General features: G+C 47.1%; 1 protein-coding gene across 1 annotated transcript in view; it reads left to right on the top strand.

Moving 5' to 3' along the window:
• EMILIN2 (elastin microfibril interfacer 2) overlaps positions 1-18,303 on the top strand; it is a 50,846-nt gene that overhangs the window by 2,248 nt on the left and 30,295 nt on the right. The window lies entirely within an intron of this gene.

The following is an 18,303-nucleotide window of genomic DNA, read 5'->3' as shown; positions in this document are numbered from 1 at the left end:
TTCACAGGTGTTGTCAGGTTTTCATTATTTGATCCTTAGAACCTGAGACCTGTGGAAGTGAAGGTTCTTGGGAAACTCAGCCTGGAGTTACTGCGGGATCCTTTCCGGGTGTGGGACGTGCAGGCGTGGAGGCTGGCAAGATGCTTGAATGAGGAGTGAAGTTTAGCTGCTGGTGACAGTCGAGTGTCTGGGAGAAGCAGGTAGGAGCCCGTGAGGACTTCACAGAGTCGGAGCAGAGCTGAATTGTTAGGGGCGGTGGAGAGAACGGAGGAAGAGAAGCCAAGAGAGGAGAGAGAGCAAAGCCAAGACTTCAGAGGAGGGAGATCCATCTTAGAGACCCCGGGAGGAGAAGCCCGGAAGGCCGAGGGGACCAGAAAGGCCAGGGCTTTTAGGCAGCAGGAAGATTTGCTTATGCAGAAGGAGGCAACTTCAGGTCAGCGGGGGGTATAGGCCTTGTAACTTGGGTGAGATTCAGGGCATGGGTCGTGAGGAAACCCCTTTACCAGGGATCAAGTGTGTTGCAAAGGTTTTGGTGGGAAAAGGAAGTTGAGCAGGTGAAGAATTAGAAAACTCGGCATGTTTTAGGACAAAAGTGAAAAAGCCAAAGGGAGAGACTGAATATGCTCTGAGACTGAGGGGAAATCGTCAGGGAAACGAGGGGTTCGATGGGGAAGTCCTGCAACAAGAGGAGAACTTCTGAGCCCGGCGAGGCGTTGGGCGCTCAGCCGCCATGGGCTGTGGGGACCTAGCACGGGTATGCTTCCGGAAGGTTTAGACGATGCTCCGTTTGCATATATGGAGAGACTTAGATTCCAGACTGTGAATTTGGGTGTCGTCCTGTGAAACTGGGAGCAGAGAGGGTTTCTGTGTGATTTGTGGACATTTTGAGTAATCACTTTCCTGAAGCCGTAAAGAACCTTCTGTGTGTCAGGCACTGTGTTAAGGCTGTTCATTCCATATGTTAGTTTAATTCTTGCAACATCCCTTCAAGATGAATACCACTGTCCCCATTTTACCAATGAATAAACAAGGCAAGAAGTTCCCTGACTTTCCTGTGGTCGCCTGACAGGTAAGTGGCTGAGCTGCCTCCAAACCTGGCCTTTGTGGACCGGCCTCTGTCCCTGTAACAATAGAGAGAGACAGACACACAGAGAGAGAGAGTGTGTATATGTGTGTGTTTGAGTGTGTGCCTTCTGTCACTAGCATACTACTCAACTACTAGGAACATTTCCACCTTCTTTCACGGAAGGCAATTCCCATATAAAAGTGAGTGAGCATCGTTGGTCTGTGTGCAAGCATGTGCATGTGTGTTCACGCCCATGTGCTTTACTCTCTTTCCCGGGGGTCATTTGTGAGGATACAGTGGACCACATCATTTTTCACACTGTCCACCGTGCTGTGCAGTTTCTTATGTTATGAAATCACTGGCCGATTTGCTTTCTTTGTTTGGGTTGTTAGGCTGGTTGTTTAAAGGATACTACTAGGGAGGCTGGAGTGGTGGAGCTTGAGACATTGGGGAAGCCACACCTGTGCCCCCCGGCTGAGCCACCACCTTGAAACTTGTCACCGGGGGATGGAGGTAAAAGTATGCTTCCGGAAAAACCATTCAAAGCTCGTGTCCTGGGCTTCCCTGGTGGCGCAGTGGTTGAGAGTCCGCCTGCCGATGCAGGGGACACGGGTTCGTGCCCCGGTCCGGGAAGATCCCACATGCCGCGGAGCGGCTGGGCCCGTGAGCCATGGCTGCTGAGCCTGCGCGTCTGGAGCCTGTGCTCCGCAACGGGAGAGGCCACAGAGGTGAGAGGCCCGCATACCGCAAAAAAAAACAAAAAAAAACAAAAAAAAACTCATGTCCTGATGCTTGTGAGGTAGTGATACCATTCTTGTGTGCAGAGAATTCTTAATTCTTATGAAGACTTTTCTGTCACTAGGAATTTAAAATGAGGGCTCTATCTGTCGGTCTGTGTCTCTTGCGCACTAGATGTGGGAGCGGTCTGGATCCCCAAAGCACAGGATTGTGTCAACAGACACCGCTTTGTCTTCCCTCAGCTAATTCCTAAGGGTGGCTGATCGGACCTGAAGAGGAGATAAGGGGAATTATCTGGTGATAATTATCCGCTGAGGAGGAAGGGCAGCAGCTGTAGACTCTGAAGTAGCATAAAGTTGGGTCGTGCTTTACCATTTACTCCTAATTCTTAAGATGGATGTAAGGATTTTTTCTCCCTCTGAGATCATTGTTTCACTTTACACTTCCATGTTAAGGAAGGCATAAATCTTTTAAAATTTCATTGCATTGAAGAGTTTTTCTGATTCATTGTAAAAAAAAAAAAAAAAAACCTCTGGCAGTTCCGCCCGTTTGGTAGACTGTCACTGTCACACTGCCCCCCCCACACACCCACCACGTAGCACTTGGGATGGTCCCTGGGGATCCATGTCCGAGTCTGGGGTCTCCGCAGCGGCACCTGAGCATGGAGAGGGTCAGTCTTGGTCATGGGCTGGTTTTAGGGACACCTTTTGGGAGACATGGGGATGTGGGCGACTTAGAATTCTTCCTGTGAGGTGGGAATTGGGCAGGTTGATGTTCTTGGGAGGATTGATACAGTGTCCAGGGCTGACTTGGTGAGCATCTCTCCCCAGAGCACATCCTTGTAACGTGATGAGCCCCTTTATGTTCATTATCTTCCATCTTTACAGCAACCCCAGGGCATTATCCCAATTTTACAGGAGGGCATATAGTCAGGAAGTAGCAGAGCCTGGACCCCTAAATCCAGGTCTGTCATTTCTAAGCCTTAGGCTCTTCCCACCCCACACCCCCGCACCCCTTGCTGTCTAAACCCACACCCTCTGAGGAGCAGCCCGAGGGGGTGTGTGTGTGCGCGCGACCACGTGTGACGCTGTGGCACTGACAGCCCTGGTGTGATGGGAGGGGGAGGGGAGGGCCTGAGCTCCCTTAGAGCCCCCTTCCACGTGGGCTGGCCATGCTTGGGTGCACGGCTGGTGGCAAACAGCACTGTCTTTCTTCTCCTTCCTGGACCCTCCCACTCAGCTTGGTCCAGCTGACTGCTGTTAGTATTTGAGGCGTTCGGGGGCGTCCAGTGTGCAGAGCAGCTGCCTCGCTGGTAAGGACACGGAGGACCCCAGATGTAAGGCAGGGTTATTCCCCTGTATTCACTTCCCTCTGATACTGCAAACTCACGGGGGTTTATCAGCGTCCACCCAGCCCGGCCCCCATCCCCTTTCTTGGGTGTGTAGAGTCTTGGTGAAATTTTTCCTAATAGCCCTTAAAAAAAAAAAAAAATCTCATCAGTCAGGCAGGGGAGCTGGGTGAGGCCCACTCGAGGAGCCTTTGCTGCTGTGATAACACAGAGGGAGAATTTGTGCATTTGCAGCAGGTGTGAGTTCCGAGTGCCGAGTTTCCAAAACTACTCTAATCCTTCGATTCTAGGGGGAGCAGATGGTCATTCATTTGGAAGAAACGTTTTCTATGAGGGAGCAATCTCAGCCAGGAAAAGCTTAAAAAGAGAAAACACTTGAGACTGGGGGGGGGGAAATGAGGGCTTACATCTTCTAGAGCCAATTCTACGTGTTTTATGTCTCTAGAAAGAGAATTCCTTTCGATTCCAAATGTGCCTTTTGTGTGTATAGCTTTGAGAGAGTGTCTCTTCTTTCTGTTTTTTAGCCAACGTCTTGCGATTCGTTGGCTGTGACGAGCGCTTGCTCCTTGGTACCGAGGGACCCCAAATCAAGCCCTGGGGAAGGAGTACCTGCACAGAGGCGCCTAGAGCTGCTTAGGGCCCTGCTGCCTCCCCCTCTTCAGGTCCCTGTCCTTACCAGCCTTTTCTGCCTCCCTGGGCTTCTCAGGCCTTCCTTTCAAGTGGCTTTGCTCTTTTGCTTTTTTTCCTCTTTTCCTCCTCCTGGGGTCCCAGTAGATAAGATGCTGTGTTTGTAGAGCCCTTTGGTGTTTCCAGAACATTTTCACGTTCATTATTTTATTTTATTCTCATCACAAGCTCAGCCAGGAGATTAGGTAGGGCAGAGATTGAGGTCTTGGAAAAAGAACTTTATGCTTATGGACTATACTTTCTAGCTTTCTTATCTTGGAGAAGAATGAATAGGATTCACGTAGCGGTTATGGCCTTAAGGAAAAGAGTTTGTTTTTGTGAAACCTCATGTTATTCCCATTAACCGGTCTTCCTCCAACGATCCGTGATTCCACCACTTTGGCACTTGGTCATTGAATTAAAGTTCTGAGACAGCGAGAAAAGGGGAGATGGCGGGGGAAGGTCAGGGGGCAGGTGTCCCCTGAGGTAGTCCCTCGAGGCTGGCTGGTGTGGCCAATGTGTTCTGGAAGAGGAGATAGAAAATACGGCTTCTGGCCCGACCTCTACCACCGCTGAGCTGTGTGACTTCAGGCTAGTCACTCAGCTTCTCTGAGGCGCGTTTTCCTCATCTCTACATTATGGGGGAGGTGACCGAGCTGTCACCAGCCATGTCTAACGAACACCCCGTGTTCTCACTGTTTGGATTTATTGCTTCTCGAGTGGTCTCCTCTTTGAAGACTTTGACTTTCCCGCCAAGTTAGAGAACGGCTGAGGTGCTTAAGAATGAAATAAATACATTCAGTGACCTAAGATAATAATTAAGAAAATGAAATGATTGAAATCGACTTTTCAATGTGAAGTTAAACCCAGAGGTTGTTTTGGAAGCAGAGCCACTCGTAGAGTGTCTTTGGGGAAAGCACGCAAGCGGTTACAGTCGATTTAAATAAGTGCTCTGGTTGCCATGGGAACCTTGGTTCCTGGTTCTGCAGGTGTTTGGGTGTCCATGGCGGGGCCGTAGAGCCAGGTCAGCTGGGTGTTCAGGGATGCCTTCGCTGAGGCCCAGGCCATCTTGCATCCAGCCAAGAGCACGCTGTTTTAACTCTTTGCTCTTGGAAAAACTCCTCTTCCTTGTGCTGGGAACATTAAGATGTTATTCATGTTTACTGAGTGTGAATAATGAGGCAGGTACTGTGTATGACAGTTACCCAGTGTTTTACATACTTTTTTTTAAAACCGAAAACTGACAGACTGCCAGTGTTCAGATTACTTCCAGACTGTCACCCAAATGTTCTGATTTATCGTTGGTTACATGACTGTTTCACTACTCAGAATTAACTGCTTCTGTGCTTGACGAAGCACTTTTCTGGACTTAAAAATAACAATGACCCACTTGATAAAACGACGTGAGCGTGGCTTTGCCTGACGAACGATTTTCCTGCGAGGATCAAGAGAAGAACAGAGTAGTTTTCAGTATGACAGCAGTTCCCACTGGAAAAAATAATGAAATGATGAAAACGAAGCTCACCAATAAGTTTTCTTCTTTCCTTCCTGTTTTAAAGTGGTGATGGGTGCTGAAAAAAAGTAGGGAGGTTTCAAACGAACCAAATTCCTGGTTCGAAAATGCTGTGGAAGCAAACTTTTCTGGGTGTGTCAGGACCCAGCTGCTGCTTTTTTTTTTTTTTCCACCTAAAAAAATATTAGAAGATTAAGGAATACGCCTAAAAATTATTCTTTGCAGCATCAGCCTTTCAGGACAGTGTATTTTGCTGAGCATTTGGTTCAAAGAAATTTGAGACAGGTAGTTTAGATGAGGTCTTCTCAAGCTGACCTTCCGACGAAAGGGAATTTGCCGTGAGACTTCTCAGCTTTTCCCGTCGTGCTCCCATCTTTCTCCACATTTGTGATGGTTAGGGTCACTCGAATGTGCGGGCTTTACTAGATCATCTTGTCTGAGATTTGCTCATGGCCCGTTACGAGGTACTAGAGATTTCCCTCTTGCTGAAAGCTGCTTCCCGGCATCTGCCCAGCCCGGATGCTGTTAAAGGATCGTGAGAGAAGTACCTAGATTATTATTATTTTTTTTTCTAAACCATGGTGGTGAAAATGCCACTTGTGTTCTGCTAACTGAAGCTTTTCCGTGTATCTTGAAAGCGGAGCCCGAAAGCTGTGGTGGTGATTGCAACAGAGCTCGGGGCGGGGACGAGTTTCACAATCCAGCCCTTCACTAGAGATCTTTTCACCAATAAAGTGATTCTCTGGCTCTTGTTGGTTTCAACCCCAAGAGCTCTCACATGCTGGGGGGATGACAGCCTTGCGCAGGGAGGCATCGCAAGCCTTTCTGGATATTTTGAACATTACAGAATCTCTAGGCCGGCCGTGGCCCTGATGGTGCTCAGGCCTGGTTTATACATCAGGTGGCCCACCTTGGAGATGCCCCAGCTGCTGTCTGCTCGGGCAGCAGCTTTCCAGGACCGCAGTGCAGCGTCAGGGCCCTGGCTCCGTCATGATAAACGATGTGCCTGTTCTCATCCCAACATGTTGCGTCATCTTCTGGCCACTCTCAAGGTATCTGGGAGTCGTTCTGTTGCATCACTGCAGAAGACAACTAGCAAGATGTAACCCAGATTCCCTGCTCACTGACGGTGCAGGAGGGGGGGAAGGCAGAAATACCATTCATGGCTTGTTTCCTGAACCAATTTGCACGGCGCCCTCTAAGCCCTCCTTAGCAGAATCGACAGTGGGAAATAGCCATCCTGGTGAGGAGCCACTCTTTGTCATATGTCTAAAATGTTCATCTACATCTTTGACGTTTTGTGTTATTTTACACAAAATGGCAATTTGAAGGTGGCTGTAAAAAGGAAAATTCTGTTGTATTTTCCTTAATCACTGGTCCATACCTTCAGAAGTACAAAAATAAATATTAGGCCTGAGTTCCCAGTAGATAAAACAATTGGTTGTGTGTCTGAACAGTAATCTGATACATTAAAAAAAAAAAAAAAAACAAAACTTTAGTTAAATCCTCATTTTGAAACTCTGAAAAAGACTTAATAATGCTGGTTTGGGTTTTCTCTTCACTGAGATATATAATCAGATAGTCAAGACTATCTAGCACTTTGCTTTTGCAATTCTGATGAGATTTTTTTCTTTTTTAATTTATTTTATTTTTGGCTGCGTTGGGTCTTTGTTGCTGTGCGCACAGGCTTTTCTCTGGTTGCAGCGAGCGGGGGCTACTCTTTGTTGCGCCGTGCAGGCTTCACATTGCGGTGGCTTCTCTTGTTGGGAGCACAGGCTCTAGGCACGCGGGCTTCAGTAGTTGTGGTACATGGGCTCAGTAGTTGTGGCTCGCGGGCTCTAGAGCGCAGGCTCAGTAGCTGTGGCGCGTGGGCTTACTTGCTCCGCAGCATGTGGGATCTTCCCTGACCAGGGCTCAAACCTGTGTCTCCTGCATTGGCAGGTGGATTCTTAACCACTGTGCCACCAGGGAAGTCCCTGATGAGATTTTAAAGTACCTGAATGCATAAAAATATATATATAAGGTGTATGTTATATATAAAATATATGTTTATATATAAAATACGTATATTATATACAAAATGTACATATATATATATAAAAGCTTTATGGAGGTATAATTTACATGAACTGTACATATTTAAAGTTGTATAATTTAACATGTGTCTGTACCTGTGAAACCAACATCACACCAGGATATGGAGAATCTCCATCACCCCCAGGAATGTCCTCACACCCCTTTGTAATCCTTTCCTCCAGCTGCCCACACACATTCCCTCCTCAGGTAACTGATGATCTGTTTTCCATCACTGCAGATGAGTTTGCCTTTTCTAGAGATTTATGTCGAGTCAACACTCTGTGGTATCGCGTTAGGTTTTTTCATTCAGCATGGTTATGTTAAGGTACATCCATGTTGTACTACGGAACGATAGCTGATTACTTTTTATTGTTCAGTAGGATTCCTTTGTATGTGTCCACCACCATTTGTATACAGTTGTTTTATAGCTGAGGACTCCTGGTGAAATACAGTGTGGAAACTCATTTATACTGATAGTAAGGTTACTGCTCTGATTTATCCGAAGACCCATTGAGATGGTAAATACGTAACAGATGTAGAACACGCTGGATAAAACATAATGGAGTAAGAAAAACACATTGCACGTTTTCGCCCCGGGAAATGTTGAATTGAGGCTGCGTAATTAGCATACACCATTTCGAATTGGCACACAGCTCAGTAGGGTTAAAGTAGGCTTATTATTTGAAGAGTCTTTGTTCCTTGGTTTCATTAAACAAATATTTTTGGGCACGGCCCCTGTCTGGCCCAGGACTAGGCCCCATGGGGACACAGCAAGGAACCCGACCTCTCTCTTGCCCTCCAGAAGTTCATGTCCAGTAGGTGAAATGAGACATAAACAGAAATAATTACAAAGTAAAAGGTAGGCAAGAGAATTGCAATGAGAGAAGCACAAACAGCTGAGGATGTTCAGAGGTGGAGGAAACTATTTCCAGCCAGGAGGAATCTGAGAACTTGTTTGTAGGTGGTGACATCCTAGCAGGGCTTTGAAGGCAGGTTCCAGTTGAAAATATATGCATATGGGAGAGGATACCAGCAGAGGCCAAGAGAGGATGTTAGCCACGGCCTGGAGGAGGGGGTGAAGGGAGGAGTAAGTCTCGGTGTCCGCAGGACTGGTCCCTCTGACGGGCTGTGCAGGGGCCTCTGTTCCCGGCCTCTCCCCTTGGCTTGTAGATGGTCACCGTCTCCCTGTATGTCTCTGTCCACATTCCCCTTATTTATGAGGGCTAGGGCCCACCCAGATGCTCTCATGGTAACTTGCTTACCCCTCTAAGACCCTACCTCCAAATAAGGCCACATTCCCAGATACTGGGATTCGGACTCCAACATTCTGGGGGCGACAGAGAATTCAAGCCATAACCCAGGGTTGGGAGTTCGGGCTTTATCGTTTAGGCGAAGGGGAGTCATGGAAGGTTCTAGATCAGGGACGCCAGCAGAGCTTCCGAATGTTAATCTGGCAATTTGAGAGGGGAGAGGATGGATGGGTCTGGGGGACGGCAGGAGGGGCCCTGTCGGGAGCCTGGCCGGGGTCCCCGGTGGGCGGTGCTCAGGTAGCGGAAGAAGTGGGTCTGCCCGTGGAGGGCTGAGCAGTGACCGAGTTGGAACGGCCAGGTGACCACTTCGCTGTGCTTCACGCACAGTAGCACTGCTGAGATTTAGGGTCTCTGAGCATCTGTGAGTCCGTTGTCAACAGTGTGGGTAAAAAGGGCCCTACCTTGTGAAAGAAGGTGAATTCGTTCATGGACTGTTGTTTGGAGGTTATGGCAGTATTGCCTTTATCCACAGAACGATCAGGACCTCATTATTCACCACCTTTGTTGATCAGGAATCAACTCTAATCCTGCATGTGGGCAGTTGGGTCTATTCTTATAGAAGCAGCCCATAGTTTTAGTCTTATTGCAAATTTTTGCCTTATGGTAAAAATAATTATATATGTCCTGACTGATGTAACTGGTCTTTGGCTAGTTGGCACCAGAACAGTGACTGTTATGGATAATAGGAGTATATGGGCTCCAGCTAAGTATGGTTCTTCCATAGTAGATACTGGTGGCCCAAGGAAAGCCCTAGTGTGGTCCTGGTGGGCACCCGTAGGTTGTTTACTGAATGAATGGATGAAAGAGAAAGCATGTGAATTTTTTTTATTAAGACTATATTTTTTTGGAGTAGTTTAAGGTTTACAGCAAACCAAGGGGAAGGTAAGAGATTTCTCATAAACCCCTGTCCCCACACATGCACAGCTTCCCACACTATCGACATCCCCACCAGTGCAGTGCATTTCTTACCGCTGATGAACCTACACTGACACATCATCACCCAGAGCCCATAGTTTGCGTTAACGTTCATTCTTGGGAGAGAAAGGTTTTAGCTTGTTTTTCCTCCCGTTGTTAAGACTCATATGTGCTGAGTTTGGTTTTCAGGTTTCAGGCCCGGAGACCATAAGTTTGAACAACTGTCCGTGGCTGTGTGTTTTGTTTTGTTTTGTTTTGTTTTTTGTGGTACGCGGGCCTCTCACTGTTGTGGCCTCTCCCGTTGCGGAGCACAGGCTCTGGATGCGCAGGTTCAGCGGCCATGGCTCACGGGCCCAGCCGCTCCGCGGCATGTGGGATCTTCCCAGACCGGGGCACGAACCCGCGTCCCCTGCATCAGCAGGCGGACTCTCAACCACTGCGCCACCAGGGAAGCCCCGTGGCTGTTTTTAAAATGGAAATTGTGACATACGTATAGTCTTTGAAATGATTGTTCGTGATGAATGAAAATACAGTGGCTTGCAGCTAAAATGAGGATTTGTGATATGATAGACTCCAGTTAAATCAAGCAAAGTAATGATATACATTGTCGTTTAGATTCCTGAACTGGTCATCTCATCGTGACCTTGGAAAGCTCTTTCACCGAGGTGTAAGCGTACATTGACTCTCTGGGTGAAGTATGATACAGCTTTGATTTTGGGAGGGTTCATGCTACACAGCTCTAAGAAATGGAGGATACAGTGACCAAAGATAGAAGTGCATTTTGAAAAATAGAACTACCATATGACCCAGCAATCCCACTACTGGGCGTATACCCTGAGAAAGTCATAATTCAAAAAGAGTCATGTACCACAGTGTTCGTTGCAGCTCTATTTACAACAGCCAGGACATGGAAGCAACCTAAGTGTCCATAGACAGATGAATGGATAAAGAAGATGTGGCACATATATACAATGGAATATTACTCAGCCATAAAAAGAAACAAAATTGAGTTATTTATAGTGAGGGGGATGGACCTAGAGTCTGTCATACAGAGTGAAGTAAGTCAGAAAGTGTAAAACAGATACCATATGCTAACCATATATATGGAATCTAAAAAAAAAAACCTTGGTTCTGAAGAACCTAGGGGCAGGACAGGAATAAAGACGCAGATGTAGAGAATGGACTTGAGGACATGGGGAGGGGGAAGGGTAAGCTGGGACGAAGTGAGAGAGTGGCATGGACATATATACACTACCAAATGTAAAACAGACAGCTAGTGGGAAGCAGCCGCATAGCACAGGGAGATCAGCTCAGTGCTTTGTGACCACCTAGAGGGGTGGGATAGGGAGGGTGGGAGGGAGACACAAGAGGTAGGAGATATGGGGATATATGTATATGTATAGCTGATTCACTTTGTTATACAGCAGAAACTAACACAGCATTGTAAAGCAATTATACTCCAATAAAGATGTTTAAAAAAAAAAGTTAAATACTGAAAATATAGGGAATTATTTTAAAGATTATTTTTGAGACGTCTTTGAAAATACTATGTTTGCTTGTATATTTTATTTGCAAAGACTCATTGAAGTAAATTGTACTGAAGATTTTGGGTAATGGGACAGCTTAGGCCCCAGCTTATGAGGAGGATGAGAGCTACTATGCAAACCACAGATCTTAGTGGTTTTATTTAAATAAACAAAACAAGATAATGCAATCTATGTAATTTTTCTTAAAAAAAAAGATTTTAGAGCTTCCCTAGTGGCTCAGTGGTTGAGGGTCTGCCTGCCGATGCAGGGGACACGGGTTCGTGCCCCGGTCCGGGAAGAGCCCACACGCCGCGGAGCGGCTGGGCCTGTGAGCTGTGGCTGCTGGGCCTGCATGTCCGGAGCCTGTGCTCCGCAACGGGAGAGGCTACAACAGTGAGAGGCCCGCGTACCGCAAAAAAAAAAAAAAAAAAAAGATTTTAAGGAGATTGAAAGCAAGCCACTTCTCTTCACCTCCAAGTCTGTGTATTTGTCTCACTTCCCCTCAACTTACAAGAACTGTGATGCCTGGAAGCTTCCCTCTAGGTTGGGACATTTCCCACACTCTATTGTCCTGCAGTCCCTGAGTACCTGGGTTCCGGGGGGTTTTCTCGGAACCACATGGGTCTGGCCAAGGTATGGAACACCACACCCTCAGGTTCTTAAGAACAATCCAGTTCTACAAGCCGGTATGAGCACGAGGGCTCAGTGAATACTGTAGCAACACAAATGGCTTAACGGACGTGGCAGGTGTTCCCAACCTTAAAAATCCGTCGGCCACCCCAAGTCTCCTTGGAGAAAAGTTCCTCCTCGCTTCTTTCTCCTCCACAGCCTCCATCACCCCTTTCTATTTAAAAGCAAAGAAGCAAAATGCTTCTTTTTATCTTGCCCCTCCCCCTCTCCTTGTCTACACCTTCAGGCCTGGAGGTGGGCTGGGTTGTGGTAGCATCTTCCAAAGAAAAACCATGTTCCCTGTAAGCAGAGGGCAGGCAAATGTAAATGTCTCTACTTTGTTAAGTGTGGATTTAAAAGACACAAAGTAATATGGGCTTCGCCTGGACAATGTGAGAAATATGAAACTAGGTTATAACAGTTTGGTCCTTTTTTCCCCCAGTGTGATATAAATTAGAAAAGAAATATAAGTGTTCCTGTGTTTTCAATTCCCAGATTTCTTTTTTTTTTAATGAGAATGAGTTGGCCCAAAGGAAGAAAATGTTGTCTTTATACCTGCAGAGAAACTCCTACTGTCTTAGGATTTTCTAAGCTTCTAAGTGACTGCCACCAAGTTCCAGGTGAGGCCTGCTTAAGAGCTTGCCACCATCCGTGGTCACCATCCAAAGGTCCAAAATTGATTACAGATGGGGTATCATAGCCAGTTCCCTTTCTGTTTGGAAAAGCAGTACAGTCGTCCCTTGGGCTCCATAGGGGATTGGTTCCAGGACCTCCCACGGATACCAAAATCCACAGATGCTCAAGTCCCTTATATAAAATGGCATAATATTTGCATATAACCTATGCACATCCTCCTGTATACTTTAAATCACCTCTGGATAACTTATAATACCCAATACAATGTAAATGCTATATAAATACATAGTGGCTGGGTGCATGACAAATTCGTTTTGCTTTTTGGAACTTTCCAGGATTTTTTTTTTTTTGCATGAATATTTTCAATCTGCTGTGGGTTGAACCTGCAGACGCGGAACCGCCGATCCAGAGGGCTGCTTGTACTGAGAATGACGGGTGGGCAGCTGCAAGCTGAAGGGTGGCTGGCAGATATGGAAGTTGAGAAAGAGAAAGCACAGAGTGACTGGAGCCTGAGGGGGGAGGAATGTTGCAAACCGAGGCAGGGGACACACAGGAAAAGGGCTTTCGAAATTATTGTGACTTCTGTAGGAGAATTTGAGGAAATCATTTTTCCTCTTAAAGAAAGAGGAAATGATCAAGAATTATTCAGTGGCTCTGAGAAGAAACATTTGCATTCCCGAACCACAGAAAGTCACCCTTGGGGTGAGCATCACGCCAAAGGCTGAGGCCGCAGCTGTTTTCCGGGCCACACCGTGGGAACATGGGGAATGAGCGCATCTGGGCGCGATTGGGGCGGAGGGTGCTCTGTGATCCTGACTCCGGGGATGAGGAGATGAGATGTGAGTTCGAGAAATGGAATCCTGTACAATGGAGTTGCGGAAAGCAGCCTGCAGCGGCGATGGCCCTTCCCCAAAAGAATTGTTAGGGGAACGTGGGCCTTCGTTAGTGTTGGATTATTCTGCCGCCAGAAAGCCGGGGTGGTGCTCGGGCCCTGGAGGCCTCCGCGCTCGCTCGCCCTTCCCCCACTGCAGACTTGAGCTCTGTCATGTATTTCCCCAAGTGAGGAAGTTAAAACCAAGAATGCGGACTCCATAGCACACACGCGTAAACTGTATTTCATGCTGCTGGGCGCGCCCCGCGCTTGGAGATGATGTCATTTTTAGCAATGCAAGTTTGCTCCGAAGGAAGGTACAGGCCGCTCTTATGGTAAATCTGAAAATGACACTTCACTGTCTGTTGCAGCCGAGTTGGGACAGCCTCTCAGTTGAGCCGCTGGGCTTTCCTTCAATCACCTTTCTTTCAGGACTGTAGAATTTTTTCTGTCCTCAGGGTTAAGGAGGGTGATCCGTCGTGGGGAAAACTTATTCTACTCATTATGCTGTATGATCAGAGAAAATGGCTGAGAAGTAAAGAGGGTTTTAGGGTTTGAATCTAACTTGCCACTCTAAGTACGGAAGGAAATTAATTCAAGAAGAAATGGAAAAAGAAACAGCTTACAATTGTGGTTTCTCTAGCAAGAATCTCCTTTGTACTGGGAAACAGACAATCTGCTATACATACACTTTCATTTTGAGCACATTGCCTTGGTCTAGGGTCTGTGATTTAAGAAATGTACAAAGCAGGGACTTCCCTGGTGGTCCAGTGGTTAAGAATCCGCTGCATTGGCAGGCATGGGTTCGATCCCTAGTCCAGGAAGATCCGACATGCCGCACGGCAATTAAGCCCATGCGCCACAACTACTGAGCCCGTGCTCTAGAGCCCGCAAGCCACAGCTACTGAGCCTGTGTGCCACAACTATTGAGCCCACGTGCTGCAACTACTAAAGCCTGTGCATCTAGAGCTTGTGCTCCACAATGAAGAGTAGCCCCCACTCACCGCAACTAGAGAAAGCCCACAAGCAGCAACGAAGACCCAGCACAGCCAAAAGAAAAAAAAAATGTACAAAGCTGTATTGTAATCTGATTTTAATTAGGTGCCTCAATATGACTTCGAGATTCATCAGATGCATTTTGTATTTCAGAAATATATTTGCCCAAGCCTTCTGACTTTTAAAACTTAAGTGGTTTGTCCTAAGGAGTCAAGCAAAATATTGAGCATTTCTTTCCTTCCACATTATTAATTTCTTCAGGCAGGGATCTAATTAAAAATGTGCAATGGAGCAGAAAAAGATAAGATGAGAACTGTGATTTGTGTGTGTGATGTGTTTTAACCTGGAAGAAGGCTATCTGGTTTCTTCACTCTCTCGTGGGGGGAGACTTTTTCAGAATGTGGACAGTTAGCCTTGGGAACCAGAGTCACCTCCTCAGATTGTCTTGCACATGGTTTCAAGTGGCCGATTTCTTTTTTACAAATTTATTTATTTATTTTTGGCTGCGTTGGGTCTTTGTTGCTGCACGCAGGCTTTCTCTAGTAGCAGCGAGCAGGGGCTACTCTTTGTTGCAGTGCGCGGGCTTCTCATTGCAGTGGCTTCTCTTGTTGTGGAGCACAGGCTCTAGGTGCACGGGCTTCAGTAGTTGCAGTGCGCGGGCTCAGTAGTTGTGGCACGTGGGCTCAGTAGTTGTGTCACATGGGCTCAGTAGTTGTGGCTCACGGGCTTAGTTGCTCCATGGTACACGTGATCTTCCCGGACCAGGACTTGAACCTGTGTTCCCTGCATTGGCAGGTGGATTCTTAACCACTGCGCCACCAGGGAAGCCCCTCAAATGGCCAATTTTTTGATCGTCAGTAGACACAGTGGATTCAGATGGAAGTGTCTCTTCTGCTAGTACAGAACAACTTTTCCTTCATGTAGTTCTGAAATCCCTTCTGTTTCAAACTTTATAGCCACTGCTGTATTTACTTTTGGCAAAGTGTTACTTTAATAAAAAGTTCACTTATTTATTCATTGATTGGTAGAATGACAACAAAAGAGAAAGCAAACCCATTTGTCACAAGCAGTTCCTAGAAACTCAGTCCACTGTCTTGGCAATTTCTAAATTAGAGCGCTGAGACCCAACTTTGTAAAAGTGAATTTCTGTGTAAAAAAGGAAATTTGTTAAAATAAATTTATTCATTTATTTGGCTGTGTTGGGTCTTCGTTGCTGCACGCGGGCTTTCTCTAGTTGTTGCGAGTGGGGGCTACTCTTCGTTGTGGTGTGCGGGCTTCCCATTGCAATGGCTTCTCTCGTGGAGCACGGGCTCGAGGCGCACAGGCTTCAGTAGTTGTGGCACGTGGGCTCAGTAGTTGTGGCTCACGGGCTCTAGAGCGCAGGCTCAGTAGTTGTGGTGCACGGGCCTAGTTGCTCTGCGGCATGTGGGATCTTCCTGGACCAGGGCTCAAACCCGTGTCCCCTGCATTGGCAGGCAGATTCTTAAGCACTGAGCCACCAGGGAAGCCCCCTTAAAAAGGAAATCTTGATACATGCTATAATATGGATGAGCCTGAGATGAAGGGGATCAGGAAAGACCACCTCAAAACATGCCACTTTTCCATATTGATTATTTTGAGCTGAAGGCCATTGAGAAACCTCAGAGATAAGACCTTTCTGCCCTTCCCATTTATTCCCAAAAGCGGGGTGTGAGTTTCCTGCCTCTCCTATACCGGGATGAGGGGTGTGACCCTAATCACCAGAGACAGAGAGCCAGCACAGAGAGGAGTCTGTATAAACAAACCTTACTGGTCTTCCCTGGTGGCGCAGTGGTTGAGAGTCTGCCTGCCGATGCAGGGGACACGGGTTCGTGCCCCGGTCCAGGAAGATCCCACATGCCACGGAGCGGCTGGGCCTGTGAGCCATGGCCGCTGAGCCTGCGCGTCCGGAGCCTGTGCTCTGCAACAGGAGAGGCCACAACAGTGAGAGGCCCGGGTACCGCAAAAAAAAAAAAAGAAACCTTACTAAAATAGCCATTATCACCCATTAGTGTCCTACCCACATTCCCACAACTTATTGCCCCTAGAAGCCCAAACTCCCTTTCCTTTGTCTGATTCCTTCTCCACATTTTATCATCCTTTGTTAAAATGGTACATAAGCCTCTGAGTCTAACTGCTACTTTGAGTTTTCACTTCTTTCCTGAAGCCCCCATGCACATAAAAATATTCATATCAATAACATTTGTAGTCTTTTTCTCCTGTTAATCTGTCTTTTGTCAGTTTAATTCACAGACTCCAGGAACAAATCTAAGAGGGTACAGGCAAAGTCTTTTCCTCGCCTACAAGGACATTATGCTAAGTGACACAAGCCAGTCACAAAAGGACAAATACTGTACGATTCTACCTATATGAGGTCCCTAGAGCAGTCAGATTCCTAGAGACAGGAAGTAGAATGCTGGTTCCCAGGGGTTGGGGCGGGCAATGGGGAGTTAGTGTTTAATATGGGTGCGGAGTTTCAGTTTGGGGTGATGCAAAAGTTCTGGAGATGGGTGGTGGTGATGTTTGCACAGCACTGTGAACGTACTTAGTGCTACTGAACTGTACTCTTAAGAACGGTTAAGATGGTACATTTTATGTAATGTGTATTTACGTACGTACATAACTGTACCACGGTTTTAAAAAATGGGATTGCTGTGGCTGCAGTGAACCGCCCTGTGGAAAACCTGGAGCAGTGGCTGAATGCCAGACACCCAGGTCTGCCCTGGGTGCGCCTTTGGAAACTCTGGCAGATGACTTCTCACCTTTTCGTGTGGACTTTCCTTGTCCCTGGGGAGGTGGTTATTTCCCCAGGCCTGGGTGCTCCCTACCAGGGAGGGGAAGCGCCTCTTTTCCATCCTCTGTCCCATTCTGATTGATACTGGGCGGAGCTACACACACGGAATGAAGCAACAAGAGTTGACTCCAGGTTTTGGGGGGCAAGCCAGGGACTGGAGGAGGGAGAGGAGTTTACTGTCAAGTCCATTCTTGGGAGAAATCCCAGTCAAATGAGTGCCCCCAGGGTCCTCTGGGTTTTCAGTTTGTGCAGAGTGTTAAAATAAAATACAGGTAAACACTAAATGCAGGGAAAAGATCCTTACTTTGTGGAACCACTGTCTAGATGGTCCTGTGCCAGTGATGTGTGGTTATTTCAGAGCAATGTTCTACTTGCAGTGCTGGGGAGATGGGAGGAGAAATCAGATGAACAGATAGACGTGAGCCCGTTGCTGTTCCCTTGACAATCTTGCGACGCTCTCTCCCAGTCCTGTCCGACAGAACTTTCTGTGATGTTGGAGATATTCACTTTGTTTATTTAATACCATAGTCACTGTGGCTGTAAAGCTCATGAAATGTGGATAGTGTGACTGAGGAAGTAGATGTTCGGTTTTATTTAATTTTAATCAGTTTACATTTAAACACCCGCCCCCCGGTTAATGGCTGTCTTGGAAAGCCCAGCGCTGGCTCACCTTCTGGTGTTTGATTCTTGTCCTGTTCACATGACTGTGGACCCTGGAGCTCGACTGGGTTCTGGGAGGACTGAACCTCCTGGGTTCAGCTGGGTTAGACCTGAGGGTCGCTCTGGGGTTGTTATTATGGACACTGGACTTCCCCAAACCTTGTCAAAAGTAGGCCTAGTGTCATTAATTAATTGTTTGATCAATCAGTTACTGATTAACGATTAATACTCAGTTATTTATTAAGCACAATAGGACAGACACTGTGTTGAAAAGTGGGGGTCCTGTAGAGAGCAGAGCCAACAGGCGTTCTTGCCCTCAAGGGCCCCGCGGTTGGCAGGGAGGAGGAACTCTGGATGAGCAAATACAAATGTGAATGGAAGCAGGTGAGGCGAGGTCTCACCTCCCACCAGTGGGAAGGAATCTTGGTGGGGGTGACGTCAAATGGATGTACACTTTGTCCCATTCTGTTTTAACAGGGACACTTCGTCATGTGGTCCCTG

The sequence above is a fragment of the Tursiops truncatus genome, chromosome 13 (genome assembly GCF_011762595.2).
Source record: "Tursiops truncatus isolate mTurTru1 chromosome 13, mTurTru1.mat.Y, whole genome shotgun sequence".
NCBI lineage: Eukaryota > Metazoa > Chordata > Mammalia > Artiodactyla > Delphinidae > Tursiops > Tursiops truncatus.
Note: the sequence above shows the minus strand (reverse complement) of the source record. Positions and strands in the feature narration are given on the sequence as shown.